Source organism: Engystomops pustulosus, chromosome 7 (assembly GCF_040894005.1).
Source record: "Engystomops pustulosus chromosome 7, aEngPut4.maternal, whole genome shotgun sequence".
Classification (NCBI taxonomy): Eukaryota; Metazoa; Chordata; class Amphibia; order Anura; family Leptodactylidae; genus Engystomops; species Engystomops pustulosus.
In genome coordinates, this window is record NC_092417.1 from 168,744,123 (window position 1) to 168,754,212 (window position 10,090).

Below are 10,090 nucleotides of genomic sequence, written 5' to 3' on the forward strand. Positions count from 1 at the left end.
TGAGACAAACACTACTTTTTTTGAGAGCCGTTTTTCTATGTTGTGTATCGATGACCTTTTTTTGTCAAACTTTTAATGGTCGAAGTGTAAAAGTTAAAAAAATATATAAGAATCCTTAAAACAAAAGGAAAAAAAAAAGCGACAAACTCGGGTGCAACAAATTGTGTGTCCCCTGCCTTTACGTTGCCTGTAGTCGGATCTGGGACTGCCTTAAATTCTCTCCTTCACCGTTCCTGAAAGTGTCCTGTAACTGTGAGCGCTTTTATAAGCTGGAAGACGTTCATCTATCACCTTTCTATCGTAGATTGTTATTCAAAGCTGCCAAAGCATTTCCAAATGCAGTGCCTTAGAGCGTAGGAAACAGAATATCTATAAGCCACACGCAAAAATATTTTATAATGTCTGCTAAATATTACAAGTTCTGTTAGAGTTCCCCTTTAAGTATTCTGAAGATTGAGATAAACTGCTTTTAGCTCAGTCTACCTATTAGCCATGCCCCTTTTTTTGATAAGCCACACCCACTAAGTCAATGATTGGCTCTGCCATACTGTTCCATTTGTCTCTTTAGAATCTTTCTTTGATACAATGTTGCTATGACCGTTCTATCACTCACGGCTGCACATACGGTTTCATTTAGAATCTTTCTTTGATACAATGTTGCTATGACCGTTCTATCACTCATGGCTGCACGTATCGCCCCATTTTTTTTTTAAGGTTTTATCTCTTCAGTTCTTCTAACACAGCCATATATATTGGGGAAAACTTCTCACAAACCCTATAGATACAAACAAGGGGGGCGGGTTCTAGATTTCTATATATCTGTAGCTGCTTTCTGACCAAAAGATCTTACAACCTAGACTGAATGTGCCTTTGATTTGGGATGTTCCAGCTTATAAAAGTGCCATAAAAAAAAAAAAATTTAAGTTAAACTAATTTGTTAAAGACCAAAAATGACTCGCAGATATCACCATAATGCCTTTTGGTTGGATGGATTCAGACAAAGTCCTAAGATATTTTAAAGGGAACCTGTCACCAGCTTTAGGGACCCCTATGTCATCTACGTATAGCTGGGGTTGAGGGCCCCAAACCTGGAATTATTAGTCTCCTATTTCGGTAGATAAACTATCTATGGATGAGTCATTGTATGTGTTGGGGTGGGGACAGAAACCCTCTTTAATGCACATATTAAGTATCAGACTCCTTTCTGAAAAGCTAAAGCCAGAACTCCAGGAATGGATGTGACTCTTATTCCCAGGTTTGGGGTCCTGTGTGTTATACATGGTGGTACAGGGGACAGACGCCACACTAGTAGGTCTTTGGCGGGCCAGGTAGCAGGGCCATAGAGCCCCCCCATGGTTGTAGTTACCAGCTCTGAACATTGGCCATGCTTTAAGGAATGCCTTATCTTATCAGTGACTTGTAAGACCCCCCCAGGGTGTATCTACAACTGACCAGTGACATTTTATATCTTTAGTAAGCTAATGCCTTTCAATCAATTAAAAAAAAAAAAAAGAATAAAACTAGTTGCCTTTCCACGGGCGTCTTCTAAAAGTCACCCTGGCACAGTTACAGAATAACGACAAAGGGAGATGCTTTACTTATTTACGCTAAAATCTTATCCCAGTTTTATCCTGTTAACACTACATAACGAGCATAAAGAGCCCCCAGAAAAAGCCAGCCAATGCGTCCTTGAGTCTTCCTCTCCAAAATTCTGCTTTGCCAATTCTTGATTACCAGTTTGTCAGATTCAGCTGGAACTCAGAGTATTACATTACAAAGCTGCCAAATAAATACATTTCTTATCCTCAAATGATCACTACAATATTATACTCTAGAGCTATACTCACTATTCTGCTGCTGGTGCAGTCACTGTGTACATACATGACATTACTTATCCTGTACTGATCCTGAGTAACATCCTGTATTATACTCCAGAGCTGCACTCACTATTCTGCTGCTGGTGCAGTCACTGTGTACATACATGACATTACTTATCTTGTACTGATCCTGAGTTACATCCTGTATTATACTCCAGAGCTACACTCACTATTCTGCTGCTGGTGCAGTCACTGTGTACATACATGACATTACTTATCCTGTACTGATCCTGAGTTACATCCTGTATTACACTCCAGAGCTGCACTCACTATTCTGCTGCTGGTGCAGTCACTGTGTACATACATGACATTACTTATCCTGTACTGATCCTGAGTTACATCCTGTATTATACCCCAGAGCTGCACTCACTATTCTACTGCTGGTGCAGTCACTGTGTACATACATGACATTACTTATCCGGTACTCACCCATCACTCATCCTGTGCACAGTGACTCCAGCAGCAGCAGAATACTGAGTGCAGCTCTGGGGTATAATACAGGATTTAACTCCGGATCAGTACAGGATAAGTAATGTCATGTATGTACACAGTGACTGCACCAGCAGCAGAATAGTGAGTGCAGCTCTGGGGTATAATACAGGATATAACTCAGGATCAGTACAGGATAAGTAATGTCCTGTATGTACACAGTGACTGCACCAGCAGCAGAATACTGAGTGCAGCTCTGGAGTATATTACAGAATGTAACTCAGGATCAGTACAGGATAAGTAATGTCATGTATGTACACAGTGACTGCACCAGCAGCAGAATACTGAGTGCAGCTCTGGAGTATATTACAGAATGTAACTCAGGATCAGTACAGGATAAGTAATGTCATGTATGGACACAGTGACTGCACCAGCAGCAGAATAGTGAGTGCAGCTCTGGGCTATAATACAGGATGTAACTCAGGATCAGTACAGGATAAGTAATGTCATGTATGTACACAGTGACTGCACCAGCAGCAGAATAGTGAGTGCAGCCCTAGGGTATAATACAGGATGTAACTCAGGATCAGTACAGGATAAGTAATGTCATGTATGTACACAGTGACTGCACCAGCAGCAGAATAGTGAGTGCAGCCCTAGGGTATAATACAGGATGTAACTCAACAGCAGAATTCCTTACAACCCAAGAGGTGGACTCAAGAACTTGTATTGACAGGACATTCATTACCATATCCACAATGTACAGAGGGACCGCCCCGTTATAATAATAACTTTAATTTGTGGACTTTTTTTTTTTTCTCTTTCTAACTGCTGAAACATTTCATAGCATTTTCTTGCACCCAGCCTATCCAAGAATGAAGGTTTACATTGTCACTACAAGCGAATATCTAGAGAAAACATATATATACTGTGAGATACTGTGTAAAAAGTAAAAAAAAGAATGAAAAAAAATGTATAAAAATAACGAGTAGTTGAGATTCTTCCTATGGAAGTAATTTCTGGTATAATAATGTGTTGCATAGATGCAGGTTTTGGAGTATACACCCGGCCGTATTAGAATATTTGTACAAAAATGTATCACTGACCCCCAAATTTAAGGATAAAATATTCCTTTTAAATCAGGGGAATGAAACTGCTGACCACAAAGAATTTTTCAGACTTTTCTGTATTTTGTTGGGTTCCCCCAAAATCGAATCTTTTGATCTTCAATAGTCGTCATCGAGGAGGAACAAAGATTTGGGGATCTCGGTTTTATCTTACAGCTGCATTCCCTTCCCCCTTGACAAAGTTGACAAGGGGGAAGGGGTTAATCCTTACAACAACAAAAAAAAAAAATTCAAAAATGTGCCTGAAAAGACATTTTTTTTATTTTTTTTTACAAAAACTTGCAAACCTGATAGCCTTTACTGCTTTCATTATTACTAATATGTTGTGTGTGAAAATTAAAAAAAAAAAATCAGTTTTTGCCATAAAAATATGTTCACCTTGTAGAAAAATTTTTTTTTTCAAAAATTCACCTTCTATTTGTGTATTGTACTTATAAAATGGGGAAAAAAATTACAATAAAAAGCGACTGGTTGTGTGATTTCTGCATTACATATAATGGTCAGTGGTTATTGTTGTGCTGCTGCCGGTTTTGTTGAAGAAGAAGCAGCAGCTGCCTTGTTCACCTACGTTATGTCCGAAAGGAAAAAAATTCACAAGAGTTTTTGTTTTTTGTTTGTTTTTTTAAATCTCAATGTTTTTGTACCATTCTCCAGATTTCCGCCGATATCAGTCAAATCCTTTAGCAGTTCAATATTTTAATTTTTTGTTTTTATTTGTTTTTTGTTTTTATTTTTCTGGTCTGTTGTTGTCTTTGTGTAGGTACTGGTACCTTTTTGTTAAAGAATTAAAAAAAAAAAAAAAAGATGTGTTGGCTTTAAAGTGAATTTATCTTTTTAGAGAGATAGTTAATATGAAATTATAGGGTTTGTGTGCGGAGAAAATTTTTTATTTTTTTTTTTAACGGTGCTTTGTTTAAGGAATTTTAAGAAGAAAAAAGTTTTAAAAAAAAAATCCTGTATTCTAGCTTTTCTGGCGGTACATGTGTGATTTAATATCTATGACAGTTAAGTGCAATTATTTCATCACTCTCTAAAAATGCTATTTTTGTGTCGGTTACTGCAGGTGTTTTAATGTCTTTGCAAAGTGACAGATTTTGATGCCTTCTTGACAGTGGTAGACTTTTTGTAGCTTTTTAGAAAACTTTGTATTCATACAGTATCAATTGAAAATAAAAGACCATTAAATTGTTCTCGTCTTTGTCGAGTTATTTTAAGGGGTGGAGGCTTGTAGGAGAGAGGGGAGGGGAATAGCGATGCACAAAGTAGAGAACAATGTGGGATCATTGGATTGTTTTGGAAATAATGTAAAGGTTCCATCAGGCCACTAGAACAGCATTTTACACAATTTCCAAAGTATCAACAACAACAAAAAAAATGTTATGATTGTTAGATGGAACAATGACTGTAGCACAGAGATCACCAATCAGTAAGGGGGTGCAGTGGGCACAGGACATCGCTATTCTCTCACATGGTTCTGCTGGAATTCTGCTCCGCTCTTCTTCCAGTCTTTTCAACAGTTCTGTGATTGTTGTGGCTTTCTTGGCCGTAACTTTACCAAGGATTTCTATTTCCATGTAACTGAATGAGAGGTCCAAGTTTTTTGCTGCAGGAAACATTTTCCAAACTATGACACTTCCTCCACCACCTTTCACTGACTTCTTTACACACTTTATCGATGAACATGATCAGATCCAAATTAAATTTGCTTTCATCTCTAAAATGAACAGCGGAGCACTGCTCTGTCCACACAACCTGCTCCTCAGTAAAGGTAAGTCTAGGCTTTTGATTCTTTCTGCTAATGAGATGTTTGGTCACGGCAGAGTGGGCTTTCAGTCCAAATGCTCTTATACATCTAGACAATGTATGCTGAGACAGAACCTTACCTTGTTTAGTGCTGAACTGGCAGCAATTCCAGACGCACTAAGTTTTTACGATTCCCCATGGAGATTTTCTGCATTATTCTGTCCTCTCTTGCAAAAATGTAATATATTTTTGATGATGTAAAGATGCAATATTCTAGAAATCCCCGACTTGAAACGCCAAACTTCTCTCGCTATGGCGGACAACGTCATATCTTTGGCCGTCATCTGGGCAACCTACTGCCGGACGGTTCAGTCACTTTGGAAAGGCAAAACAAGTTTGCCACCAGTTACTACTGATATTCACATAGGACACACAATGACCTTGAAATTTAGGAAATTGTGTTGTGCTATTTTTGAGCTCCAGTGTATATGAGGATCTGCTACATCACGCGAGGATGAGGAGGAGAGCAGCGTCAAGGGGTGGACATGGAGGATACAAGTCTTCATCCTTCTTCTACCTGACTCCATGAGCTGGCTTTTTTTTTTTTAAGGGTTTCTCATGAATATGGAACATCCCAAGGAAAGCCAGACTACCTACTGGCTCCCGATTCGCTGTGTTACTTTAGGTTTCGGACTTGCACCTGACCAGGAGTTCTGGGACCAGTGGACAACACAGGAAGTGAAGTTCCCATCAGGCAAATTAATGTTAATGTTTTTATTATAAAGTTATACAATTTTCCAATATACTTAGCATTTCCTCAGTTTCCTAGATCTCTGCTTGCTGTCATTCTGTGGGAAGCTTCTATGTTTAAATCCAGTGGATAGAGATCCGATCATGGTCACACATACAGGTGCACGGCTCGTTATAGCACAGATATCGGATCAGTGTGATACTAACGAGCCACTCGCCTATAGAAGCTTTTCTATCGAATGACAGCAAGCAGAGATCTAGGAAAGTATATTGGTAAATTGGGTAACTTTTTATCGTACGAACAATAACATTCATTTGCAATAATGGAAATGTCCCTTTAAGAATCTGGTTAACTTGTATCCCACAACAGTGCAGAGTCCTCCTGGTATGTGGCTACATAGGAAAGTTAGCAGCAGGATTGTGAATGGGACGCACAGCTGAGCTACTGCCCCTGGCAGTTCATCCCCTTAGATAGGACCCCTCATATTGGACATGATGGTAGGGACCCAGGGAAGACCACCACTGTCCTTCTCATCCTACCATGCTCAGTGGTAACCTCTGAAATCCAAATACAGACACTGCAGCACAGACTGTGCACTGAATATCACAGTACTGCCTGCATGGTATATTCTTCTGCCTTATATTGAGTAGAGGGGAGTTAGATGCAGGTTTTCCCATCTAAGATGCACATAATGGCCCGTATAGAGCTGAGCTTTCTCCTTTAGGGCAGGGCTTGTATGTTTCCTGCTGGAGACGGGAACACCCAGGGATGAAACCACAGACCAGGCGAGTGGGAAATACAAGTTATTCCAGCCTTGTCTGTCCTATGCAATTACTATAAATCTAGGGCAGACGAGACATTATTACTAGGCTCCTATGTTCACACGCTACACTGGGAATCCAGGTCTTTTCCTTTCTACAATCATTAAAAGGCAATTTGGATCTTTTGGGTTCAGTTGTGTCGCACTCATTTTTCCCCTCAATTTACCTTTTTCCTGGCATAGATTCCCTAGTTAGTATACTGGGTGCCACAATCAATGCCACTGATGGCTCAGGAATATTAGGAAAAAAAAATATATAATAGCTCTGGGATCGGTGGTGCGACGCTTTACACCCCATTCCCATAGACTCCTTTAAGATACGATTGAAAGCCTCTTAAAGGGGTTGTACCAAGTTTGATATCCTATATCCACAGTATAGGGTGTAGCAATTAGATCGGTGGTGGTTCCGGCTGCTGAGACCCATTCACTACAAGAGTCCTGGAGATCACGGAGAGCAGCGGTCATCATTTTTAGGCGCTCCCATTGAATGGAGAAGCTGCATCTCCATGAATTACTGATAACCGGACCACGATCTTGTGATTGGTGGGAAGGGGGATAACAATCAAATTGATACAACCCCTTTACAACGTTACTTTACATTCTCGGAGTTCTACAAGACGTTATACTGCAGACTGATACATTGTGGCTCGGTACATCCCAGCGTTTCCTGAGAGTACACTCCGGATACTGCAGATCTTGCACTCACTAATGTTGACTAATCTTTGGCTTATATTGCAAAATACGTTATTGGGAAACTTGTCTTGTCGGGATCCTCTTACGACCCAGATTGGTTACAAAGTACTGTATGTCTCCCAGCATGTCCATGCGTTACATAAACAGCCCACTCATGTGAATAAGAAGCGTGTAATACTTTATTTCTCCTGTGGTGGCGCTGCTGAGCACTTGCTGCCAGGTTCACCCACAGATTAGCTTTATACTAATGGTTTCTAATAAAATGTCTGACCCCTTTAAACTCATCTATGTTTAGTTCTTTCTGCAGGAAAAATGCCAAATTTAAGTAAACACGAATCACATTTTTGTTGCTCCAAGTATATCCGAATATCTGTTACCATAAACGGTCTGAGGCTCCAGCTTGTTCCTGTTATGACAAGTCTTTTACTTCTCATTCTGCAATATGTTTTTACTGTGATACTCTGAATATGGAATGATAATGGAGAGTATTGACCCGTTGTTCTCAGAAGACGTTACACCTGCCGGACTTTGGACCTGAGAGTCGGCAGCTTACGGTAAGATGAACTCTGGTATTATCATGTGGTATGTGTGAAGTTTGAGAAACTTTTAATAATGGGATCTAGATTTAGAGGTGTGAGGATTAACCCGTTGTTCTCAGAAGACATCATACCTGCCGGACTTTGGACCTGAGAGTTGGTAGCTTCAGGTAAGAAACTCTGATGGGATATACATTCTGGGGTGTGGACACTAACAATACTTTTTTTTATAGTTTCGGACTGAAGAAACTTTGCGCTGGTGCTGTTCTGTGTATACTGTTCTGTGTATACTGTTCTGTGTATAGTGTTCTGTGTATAGTGTTCTGTGTATAGTGTTCTGTGTATAGTGTCCTGTGTATAGTGTCCTGTGTATAGTGTCCTGTGTATAGTGTCCTGTGTATAGTGTCCTGTGTATAGTGTCCTGTGTATAGTGTCCTGTGTATAGTGTCCTGTGTATAGTGTCCTGTGTATAGTGTCCTGTGTATAGTGTCCTGTGTATAGTGTCCTGTGTATAGTGTCCTGTGTATAGTGTCCTGTGTATAGTGTCCTGTGTATAGTGTCCTGTGTATAGTGTCCTGTGTATACACGCCCCTGGAACCCTCCCCATAATCCAGGCCCGGTTGGAAAACCGAAATGTAGCCATGGAATCAAACCATTGGATTTTTCACCTTTAAAAACTACCGAATTGCTGCCTTTTCTTCATTTTCTTGTACAAATTATATCTAATTTATCACCTTATAAAGGTGTTAAACAAAATAAAGGATCACCAACTTACCTCTGCCTGCTGTCTTGCAGACGTGAACCGGCGCTTGATGACATCATCCCGCCACCACAGATCTTAGGTCAAAGTGCAATGTGCACCGGGGAAGCACCGCAGCCATGTTGCACTAAAAATTGCAGCTTTTACCTTAGTACTTAGTACTGATACCTTGGTAATAGAACTGGAGCAATGGGTTCTGGCCACATCGATTACTATTACTAGCAGGGTCCTGCTAGGGTAACAGAGGCTGAGCCATAGTGCTAGGTGTCAGGCCCTGCAGGGGATACACCGGTCTACCAAAGGTTAAAGGACCTTCAAGACCTGCAGCGATGATGTTGTAATATCTGCCACCGCAGACGTCTTGTGTTGCAGCCACTTTTACAAAAAAACAATGCTATTCTCCATGAGCGACAACGAACATAGGAGCTGTTGTGTGCACATACAGATACAATTTGTATGCCCCACCGGGTTCTTGCATCATGATGGACCTGAAATGTTTATCCTGGCTACAGTGTAACATTACCTGCGACAGGGAAAATCTAAGCCTTAATAACAGGAAACTATTAAAAATCTGTAAATTAGGTCCACAGAAAGCTCTTCATTGTTGGAGGGAGACAAAGCAGAGTATAAAGAGATTCATAACTAATGCTATGTCTCCAGCGTTATCTCCTCTGTGGCTCCAAAGTTTCAAAAAGTCCCAAGCGCCTCCATAAGAGTCAACCCTAGGTTCTCTCAGTAAAGAAACCTTTGCTTACACGTGATACTCTGCTCGCCCTACTGAGAGGAAGTCATTTTGGACACATCACAACTTGAACCCAATTGTCTCATATCGGATTTATATCAGTGGTAAATGATTTCATTGGAGGAACAACCAAATTCCCACTCCAAAGTTATAGCCTCACCAACTGGGTGCATGTACCAAAGGGACAGAGTCTTCTGTTAGTCCCATCATAATAGATAATATCTACAGGTTTTTGTTTAAGTGACTCAAAGTTCCGCCATAGAACCCACATGGAATACATTGTTCCTTCTATAGATAAACAACACTTCAGAAGAAAGGTCGGCATTCCAACGTCTTTGAAAAATCGGCATCCAGCTTTATTCGTCATAGCATTAAAAGCAGTACATCAATCTGACACGTTTCTGACCTTCTAGTGATGGTCAGAAATGCACACTGCTTTTAATGCTGTCTATGTGACGATTTTGGAATGCCGACCTTTCTTCTGAGGTGTTTATCTATAGAAGGAACAACGTATGCTGGTGTTTCTGTGTCGGAATTTATAGCCACTTAAGCAAAAAAAAAAACTGTAGATGGAAAGGAAGGAAAAAAAAAAAAAAAGTTTCAAAATTGTGA